A 10,733-nucleotide genomic window follows, 5' to 3' on the forward strand; every position below is an offset into this window, starting at 1 on the left:
CATCCAATTTTTTAAGTCGGCTAGATATTAGAAATAGAGCAAATATCGAGAGCTATACCAGTCCCTTGCAGATACTACTTGTACGATGTATACCCTTGCAGATACGTAAGGGGCGTATCAAGTTTTTGGCGTTGCTACTGGGGACTGGCAACTCTTAAGATAGTTTATGTCTTTAGTAATGTAGCTATTTTCTTTCTTTTTATATATATTGTGTTTTTTTGATTTCTCTTTCTAATTTTTGTGTTTTGGTTAACACATTTTGCAGTTACTCTTAAATGACCAGATGAAGTTCCTCATCTCTACTTGCGAGTTCTAATCCGGATTAGAATGAACACTACACAGAATGTTAATACAAGTGAATCTAAGAGAAACAAGCTCAGTGGAGATCAATGTTGAGGTCGACTAGAATGAGTACATGGCCGGGAATCAGCAAGGAAGTATTTTAAACTATACAAGGCCAAATTTGAAAGGAACAGGGTCTTGCATTGTTCGTCCTCCGGTGGTAGCATACAATTTTGAGTTAAAGCCTCATTTCATATAGATGGTACAACAAATGTGTCAGTTCGATAGGTTTTAGGTTGAGGACCCTTATGCACATCTAGTGAGTTTCTTGGAAATATGTGATACATTCAAGGTAAACAATGTGTGTAAGGACGCAGTTCACCTATGACCCTTTCCATTCTCAGTGCAAGGAAGGGCCAAGCAATGGCTAAGTTCCTTGCCAAAGGGTCAATCACAACTTGGGTATAGTTGGCCGAGAAATTCCGTACCCGATATTTCCCTCTACTGAAGATCACAAAGTTGAGAAGTGACATTTCCTCCTTTAGGCAGATGAAATCCGAGGCCTTGTATGATACTTGGAAAAGGTACAAGGAGTTATTTAGGAAATGTCCACAACATGGGATTATGGAATGGATGCAAATTCAAATCTTCTATAATGGGTTAAATGTGGCAACAAAATAAATGTTGGATGCAGTAATCACGGGTTATTTGTGTAGTAAACAACCAACTGCCGCCTTCACCTTGATTAATGACATGGCCTCCAATGGGCACGAATGGAGTTTTGAGAGAAACAAACCAGTAAAAACCACTGGTATTTATAAAGTTGATGCATTGACTACATTGGCTGCTACGCCCCGAACCTAGCTTACTAGACCCTGGTGTGCAGACAAACGGCCGCAAACCCACAGGGCGGGAACCCAGTAAATCTGTAAGGCCTCAAAACCTGATTCAGGATAAGCAAAACTATAACGAACCACCTAAGTTACACGATTACAGACTCTACAAAATACATAATACCGGGATGCAAGAAGTCTAAAATACAAAATATAGGGACACAAGGATAGACAATGATAAGAATTCAAATTTTACAACAGAATAAGACAACATCTGCAGACTGTCTTTCAATGTCTACACCAGTCTACCACTCATGATATTAAAAGGATTTAAAACAAATCCATGACCTGACAAGCCCAGAAAGTAATCTAGAAATTGATTTTAAATAACAGAGTTTATAATTGTAATTTCAAGTATTAAGAATAATTCAAAGTTTAAACATAGTTTAAACAATACAAAATAAATAATTCAACAGAAGCATAGTTCTCAAGTAGTACCGCCATTCAAGAATATGGTAATAAAAAGAATACCAGATTTCAAAGCTGTAAATTAGAAATATAGCAAGTTTTCTAATTATGAGCATGCGTCTCCAAACCATAGGTAGACTAAACCAGAAATTTTAAAAGTGAGTTTTCAAGTATACTGACAACGCCCCTTACGTATGTCCCACAAGTGCACGGGTTTGTCAAAGTAATAAAATCCCAGATGAGTGGGGTATCATATCCACAGGGAATAGGGAATAAAAACACTTAAATTGTTTCTTAACTAAGTGAAAGATGAATAGTGATATGTGTGACAAGATGTGAAATAATAAAAGTAAAAGAACAAGAAAGAGAGCACAAGTAAAGGAGAAGGAAAGGCAATCGATATAAATGGGATACCCGGATATTATTCCGCCTAGGATAATCATTTCAAGTGCAAGAACCCTCTATTATACTTTCTAAATGATGCAATAATGAGTCGTGGAGATCCTTAAATACATGGTCCAAATCTAAGATCAACCATGCCTAATTCTATACATGTCCCGGAGGAGAAATTGAATAACCTCTCAACCTCGCACTCGTATAGAATTGCAATGAGTTCTAGGGATTCCAAGTGAAAAATCCACTTCCTAGATATAGACCTAACCCTTTGGTCCTGGTGGAAGGTCCCTAGCCACAATTATGCCCTAGATGCTAAAATCACTTTAACGCTTCACTCCGTTGCACCCGCAACTAAGCCCAAGTGGAAGGTCATCCTTTAGCCCATTCACTCTACTATGACCACAAAGAACTTGAGGAAATGGAGGTAGAATAAATTACACTAGAGGGGAAAGGGGACGGTCTGCTACCTCTCGACTCACCCTCTCAACCCTCTCCAATCTATTTTTGTCTAACTCTCGTGGTGTGTCACTTACTCACAAGGGTTACCAACAAGAACTCTCAACCATAGTGCCACTCTAAGGGAGTATTCATACAATCATGCATTCAAGATTGGAACTCAAATAAAACATTATTTAATTGAAAGCATAATAAAGAGGTTCAATGAAATGAATACATCCTAGGGTTCACAAATACCCAAGTACCCACTAGGGGGTTTAGCTCTCCATGGAGCTAATTACAATCAACGAAATCAAATATAAAAGCAAAGAATCCATAGAAAATCCGCTCGATAGTCATGGCGATGGTCTTGTGGAGAGTCTTCTACTTGTCCAAGGGTCCCTTTGTCCGGCCTAGGATACACATTGCCGGATCAGTGTCGATGAAAGCTCTCCCACTAACCTTTTCCCAAACGGAGCGCGATGTCGGAGCCGTAGAACCTCTCCCAATCCCTAGCCAATACCTCTCAAAACCTTAGCCGCCGCCCTCTCTCAAGTTGGGGAAAAGATGGAGAAAAGGACCTTGAAATAGGGGCTGAAATTGGCCTTAAATAGAGCTGGAATCAGTAATCCACACGCCCATATGGGCGTCCTTGTGGATTTTTCGCATTGGCGTGTGGAATTTCCACACGCCAGTGTGGATTCTCTATTTTTATCCTTCTTCGGTCGCCTGTGAACAGTACCTGCTGCAATGTTTTGCTACAGTGCTTGCTATAGTACCCTGCTATAGTACCAGCCCGAAACACTCCCGAATCCATGCTTTCATCGAGATAACGTAAACGGGCACACATTTACGTCGTAGATCGCTTTGCTTCTTCAATAATGGACATGTTAGTGGAGATCTTGCTATACATGCACAAGCCGGAATACTTGAATGTGACTACCCTTGTGCCTCTCCAAATCGTTGTGCTAACTCAAATACGAGGAGGTTGACACACATTCCTGCATTTCGAACCCGACTTATGTCTTCGCGTTTGAACCTTATCAAGATTTCCTCCAAATGGTGCATTTACGATCCACATTAGCTTCTTTCTGTAATATTTGGCCTAACAACCCTATCTGTATGAAAGTAACATAAATACACACATATTAGCGTTAAAACCCGATAAAAGTAATGCTCATCATAAGGAAATAACACTTCGTATTCTTATCACACAGGCACTTATCATATACCGGATATTTCAGAATAATACAAATCTATGAAATCATAATTTAACAAAATACAGAGTATATTATTCTAATAAAAGAATGTTTCCACATATGTTAATTACCAAGAGTTTAAAACCAGAAACGCGATATTAGAACTACAGAAACTTCAAGGCAGGTCAAAAGTTTGTCTTTGCAGAAAATCAAAACCAAAAGGACAAAACAGAAAATAATTAATAGATTCCACTGTATGTCTCTAAATTCACTATATATAGATGCCATAGGTCATTTGTTTACCCTCGGTGACTCGAGCCAGAATAACAGAGGTCATTTATATACCCTCGGTGACCCGAGACTGAATATCAGATGGCCGTTGATTATTTCACCGAACAGACACGGTACAAAACTATAGTCTCATTTTTAAGAATTTCTTGTCGACAAGGTCAGGGTTTAACCCCCACTTACAGGGTTGCATATCGTTCATTTGGAGACCAAACTTTCAGATACAAAATATTTGTAGAGTACAAGTTCAGAAATTTCTAAAATTCCTCAAGTTCATATATATTTAGAAATACTGATAAATTCCAAGATTTCACTTTAGGGGAAAATAACTAGATAAACAGAATAAATTATACAAAAAGTAAGCAAATAGAATATTTAAAATTATTCAAAACACTAGCTCCTTCAAAACTAAATTAAATGGTTATATAAATAAATATATAAATAATGGAAATAACTAATTCAATCCAAATGATAGTAGAATCATCAACCCACGCCTGCAAACCAATAAATATGTAATCGCGCACTTATTATAAATAATCAATTAATAACAAAGTTATAATGAATAGCAATCATTTAATTAGCATTACACCAAGGTAGATTTACAAAGTCAAAAACTAAATAAAAATAATTAATTAAAGAAAATACCTCAAAATACATATTTTAGATAAATAATTTAAATATTCACAAAAATAACAGATATTCAAAATAAAATAACAAAATACTAGATAATCATTTTACCGAATAAAATAATTTCTCAAATACTGAAAATATACAGAGTTTTCAGTGGATTACTTACCTCAAAAATACCCTACTCCAAGACACAATGCAAAGACCCAAAGTCACTTCTCAAATGGTCCTATAACCGAAGGATTGCCAACTATTACAACTCAAGAAATCATGAACCAATCAAAACATACATGAACATAAACTGGGGTTGTTGGTCATCATCAAGGCAACTACCTAAGATCACCCAAGGACCTGCAAGGTCACTTTCAAATGGAAACGAAAACACATTCTAAAGTCTGCAGAAATTAAAAGGTAAGTGTGTTATGCTATGCATGCATTAGTTGGCCCTTAAGCATTCTTGAAAGAAGACATGGAGACATGCAAGTCAACCAAAATTACATGCATATAGTCATACCACATGAGAGCATGCATCTCAAAGCTTGGGTTTCCCAAGATTGGATTATCTAAAGAGTTCAAAAAAACACTACAAAAGGTCGCAAAGTTTTTCACTAAATTCAGAGGTTAACATTCTTTTATCTTCAACAATAATCATTAACCTTCTCCAATATGGAATTAAATCCATAACAACAACCACAAAATAAAGATGCAAACTCAACAACAACAATAATGCCATCAGGATCTCATAGTTGGCATTACCACTAGTCCATAAAACCTTGAACTTTATACTAGGAGAAATACTTTCTTGTAAAAGAGCATATCAAAATGGTTGCAGATTATACAAATGCTTAAAAACTAATGGTTTTAAGTAAGCATTAGATGCTCACCAACAAGGTATTATGCAGCCATATCCTCATGTCTTTATCATCATAATTCCATCACATCTCTCTAAACCTCCAGCAATGGACACCAAAGAAGCAAGAGTAGAAACCCACCATGCTCTAGATTTAATGAAATCAAGCATCTTCCAACATTCATGTGTCCAAAACCCAACTATTCTATAACAAAGGGATGATTGTATCAAAGTCATGCTAGCATAAATCTAACAATTTTAGAAAATCTTATACTTACCCCTCTATCAAGTTTCCATGCCGGAGCATAGCCAGAGCTTCGCCGGATTTTCAATCCCGGAATTCTCTCTCTCTCTCTCTCTCTCTCTCTCTCAAAGAAAACTCTTAAAGAAGGATGCTAATCTCTCCCTAATACAAGCTGGCCACAACTGATAAACAAGGTAACAAAAACTAAAGACAAGGCTTCATGAAAATCTGGGTTTACAAAATTGAGAAATTAAAACATTTCCTTGAATCCAAGATTTGAGCTTGGTTACAAACAAAAGGAGACAAAGCATTTAAACACTGGGGCCAACATTGGTGGCACAAGTGGAAGCCATATCAAAGAGGTTGGACACAATGCAAGTTCAACCCCAAGCCCTAGTTATGAGCTATGAATCTTGGAGTGGCCCAACATGGTCTAGCTATCTGCCTTCTAATGGGAATGTCAGCATAGAACAGGTTGACTATGTGGGTCAGAACAATAGGTATCAAAACAATCCCTACAGTAGTACCTACAATCCCGGGTAGAGAAATCACCCAAATTTTTTGTGAAGTCAACGAAGACAAGGATCTCATGGGTAATTTGGGTCATCAAAACCTCAACCTTTGGTTCCTAAGAAAACCACCTTAAGAAGGAAATGGGCTAACTCTTGAAACCTTATTAGTAAGGTACATTCAAGCAAATGATAGCCGCCTCATGGGACACAATTAGTTGTTAAGGAACCAACAAGCATCCTTGCAGAATCTAGAACATCAAGTGGCTCAAATCACCAAAACTATTGTTGAACATCCTTTAGGTTCATTGCCATGCAATACAGAGGTTAACTCCCCGGAGTCTCTGAAGGTAGTCACTTTGAGAAGTGGTAGGTAACTGACATCTCTTGTAACCTAAGTAAGTGAGAATGAATCTGCTGAACCTAAAAAGGTTATCATTAAGGATATATCTTTTGGTGGTGATGTTGAGAAAAATAAGAAGGAACAAGCAAGGGACAAAACTAAGATTCTTGACTTCCAACCCAAGCTACCATATTTGGCTAAAGTGAAGAAAGATCAGCTGGAGGAGTAGTTCAAAAAGTGCCTTGAGATATTCAAAAACCTTGCATATCAATGTTCCATTTGTTGAAGCCCTCACTCAAATACCTCGCTATACTAAGTTTCTCAAAGAATTGTTGACTAACAAGAGGAAGCTAGAGGAGGTAGCTAATATCGCTTTGAGTGAGGAATGTTTCACCATCAACTCCAACAAAATTCCCAAGAAAAAAAAGGCCCTAGAGGTTTCATAATACCATGCATTATAAGGGGGTGATAGATGAGAAGACACTTGCTGATCTTGAGGTAAGCATTAATTTGATACCCTATAAGATTTTCAGAAAGTTAGGGCTTGGTGAGCTTAAGCCAACAAAGATGACTTTACAACTTGTTGATCAGTCGGTTCATCATCTAATGGGAATTATTAAAGATGTTTTGGAAAAGTAGACCAATTCATCTTCCCAATGGATTTTGTCATTTTAGATTTGGATGAAAAAGCCGGGATTCCTTTGATCCTTTGGCGACCATTTTTGGCAAATTTGCAAGCTTTGATTGACGACAAAGATGGTCAAATGGTTTTGATAGTGTGCGATTGACACACCTCTTGCATGTGTCTGTAACTACACGGGCCATTCAAGTAATAAAGTCTACCCAATGGGTCAGGTAGTTAAATCCAGAGGGAATTGGAGTACTAGTAATAACTATAATCTAGCTATCTAGCCTAATCAATGATATCAGTGTGGAAGTGATCAATTTCACAAACAAGTAAACAAGGGAAGAGAAGAAGGCAAATAGAGAAATATAGAAGAATCACTTAAGATGGATGGGTACCTTGATAATGCTCCCCTTAGGATTTTTAAGTTAAATGCAAGACTAAAATTACGTTTCCCGAATTAAGATTAATTGAGTCATTGAAATCCAAAAGCACAAAGTCCCAAACCTAAGGTCAACCAGTGACTAGTCCCCTACGAGATCCCAACCGAAAAAAGGTTATTGACACTTCACATCACATATTACTGCTTGAAGTTCTAAGGATTCCAAATGGTAAATCCTATTCCTAGATGTAGATCTAACCCTTTGGTCTATGTAAAATATCCTTAATCCCATGCAGGGCCTCTAATGAGTGTATAATATTCATGTATTTCATATCAATTTGTACACTCAATTGGCATGTATTAGAACTATATTGTGAAATTTGATGCTAAATATAGTGTGTTATGCATTAACAGACTTAGGTCAACACTTGAAAAAGAGAGAGAGAAAGAGAGAGAGAGATAGAAAGCCAAAAGAAGCATTTCGGACCTTTAAATGATAAACTTGAAGCTCTCTCGAACAAGGACAAAAGCAAGCTGGGTGGCTTACAGTGCATTTTACAGATCGACCTTACGGCTATAAGTTAATTTTAGAAGACCTTGTGGGTATTCTTATGCCTGTAAGGGGGATTTAGAGCCAATTCAGAGGACCTTATTACAAGGCTTATGCCTGTAAGGACCATCCAGAGGAGCTTACGATCACAGTATATGCTCGTGAGGGTGGTCCCAATGAGCAGAACGAGTGATGCTTATGGTCCAGCACTTACGGTCGTAAGCTAGATCACAACATAAATAGAAGACCTTACGAACGGGGCTTATGGCTGTAAGCATTCCCGTAAGGCTCACGACCATCATCTCCAACTCCCTTATGACCTTGCCTTTACACTCGTAAGCAGCATGTAAGTAGTCGGGTATAAATAGAACTTATAAGGATTTTTAGTGCATCTTCTATTCTATCCTTCTATTCTTTGACGGTGATTCTTGGAGGTGAGGTTAAGGAAGAAAAGATACGAATCTCCGAAACCTAAGGAATGATTTGGAGAAGGATTCGGATCTATATTCAACGGTATTGAAGATTGTAGCCCTAAGGAGTGTGGAAACTTCTTCGGTGATTCTTCATCCTAGGGATTGAAAAGGGGTTTTTTTTATAGCTTTAATGTTTTCCTTCATTATTTGTTTCTTGAATGCTTGCCCTCCATTAATGTAGGGCTGATTTGTAGATGTTTGGTGATAGTTAAACTCGATGGTTTATTTTTTTGACTTTCGATGTTGGATTTTTTATGCTTAATTAATTTCTTATTTGCAATCATATCTATTTGAGTCTAATTGTGAGGTTGAATGCTTGATTATTAACGAGATGAAAGCCCTAGCAATCATACTTGGTATTGCTACGTGACGAGAAGAAATTTGCATATAGCATAGACTTACCATAATTTGAGATGATAGTGGCTACACCTTTGGATAGCATTTCTAGGAGACTTTGTCTCCAACAATCCCTCTGAGTGGATTGATGATAATTTCCATGCCCAGTGAAATCATGTGGAGAGGCTTTTAGGAGATATCACATTTTTTCTCTGTATTCAGATTAGGGGCAATCTTTCTTTTTTTTTTTAAGGAGAGATTATCTACTTAAGAGATTATCGTTAGTCCACAATAAGGTTTCATAGAGTGTTAATGCGATTGTGTGGATGTCTGTATTAGCTATGCACCTATTCAGTTACACTTTGCCTAATAAATCAAGATTTTCTATTATTTTGGACACCTGTCGGTTCAAATAGGATAGCATGTTTAGGCAACTATTGTCTTGTGCCTCATAACCCTAGAGGGATGCTATGCCTAGACATCGCTTTCTTCCTTGATTTGTCTCCTATTATTTCTCATATTTTTTATTGTGTTCATTTTTCTCTCATTTACATGTACATCACTCGATCATTTAGGATATTTTTGGGTCTATAGTCATTACTAGTATTCACCTCCTTCCCTTTGGATTGACACTCTGTATTTACGCACACTTTTATTACATGATCAACACATTCATCATTACTTTAGCCATTTTTCCTTCATCTTTGTTTTTGTTTTTATTTATTATTTTCTAATTCTTTTCTCTTTTTGTTTGATTTTTAGTGTATGCCACCAAAGAGTAAAGCACCATGACTGGTAGATGGCGAGAGCAATGTAGAAAGAGTGATTGGAACCATATTGAGAATAGCTCTATTGCACGAAATAGGATCTTTAACAGTGAGTGTTGAGGGTGAGCAGTTGGACACCATGACAAATCAAGGTAACCAGCATAGGACCCTTTCAGATTATGGTCGCCCTACTCTTGATGGTTCTCAATCAAGTATAGTGTGCCCACAAGTTACTGTAAACAACTTTGAGCTTAAGCTTGTGTTTATACAAATGGTTAAGAATTTAGTGCAGTTCCATGGATTACGAGATAAGGATCCTAACAGTCTTATTGGGGGATTCCTCGAACTATGTAACATGCTTAAGATCATCAATGTTTCTGATGACACTATCAGACTTCACTTATTCCTATTCTCACCGAAAGAAAGAGCTAAACAATGGCTCTAGGCCCTTCCTAGAGTATCTATTATGACTTCGGAATAGCTTGCTAGAACATTCTTAGCTAGTTATTTCCCTCTAGGAAGAACGACCAAGTTGTGTCAAGAGATTATAGCTTATGTACAGTTGGACACTAAATCATTATTTGAGGCGTGGGAGATATTTAAAGACTTGTTAAGGAAATGCCCACATCATAACCTCTATGAATGGATGGAAGTTCAAATTTTCCATCAAGGCCCTCGATCAGTACTCGATAGCTTATTAATTTGGTAGTAGGAGGATTACTTGGCAGTAAGACCCCAGAGGTAGCCAAGCAATTGATTAAAGAAATAGCTATGAACAATTATCAATGGAATTCAAGAGGCAAATCAGTAGTGAAGCTAGCCGGGATGATTGAAGTTAGTGAAGTCACAACACTAGTAGCCCAAGTGGAAGCTTTGAGCTGAAATATTTATAATTTCCCTACTCAGATGTTAGCTACAATCATGGCATGTGACACGTGTGGGGGAAGGACATGCCTCGACATATTGTTCCATTATCGGAGTGGCATACAGATCCATTGAACAAGAAGATTTCCTTGGTAGTACCTTTTGGGAAAAAGTGAACCCTTATAGTGGCACATATAACCCAGGATGGCGGAATCACCTCAATTTCTCTTAGGAAAATGAAGGGAAGCAATAGAATCCCCAG

At 37.5% G+C, this 10,733-nt stretch overlaps 1 non-coding gene across 1 annotated transcript; it reads right to left on the reverse strand.

Moving 5' to 3' along the window:
- Nucleotides 1-10,136: 10,136 nt before the first annotated feature.
- On the reverse strand, nt 10,137-10,243 carry LOC120257255. Its single transcript, XR_005535604.1, has one exon. It is a non-coding gene; the product is annotated as a small nucleolar RNA R71 (small nucleolar RNA).
- Nucleotides 10,244-10,733: the final 490 nt, after the last annotated feature.

Source organism: Dioscorea cayenensis, unplaced genomic scaffold (assembly GCF_009730915.1).
Source record: "Dioscorea cayenensis subsp. rotundata cultivar TDr96_F1 unplaced genomic scaffold, TDr96_F1_v2_PseudoChromosome.rev07_lg8_w22 25.fasta BLBR01001982.1, whole genome shotgun sequence".
Taxonomy (NCBI): domain Eukaryota; kingdom Viridiplantae; phylum Streptophyta; class Magnoliopsida; order Dioscoreales; family Dioscoreaceae; genus Dioscorea; species Dioscorea cayenensis.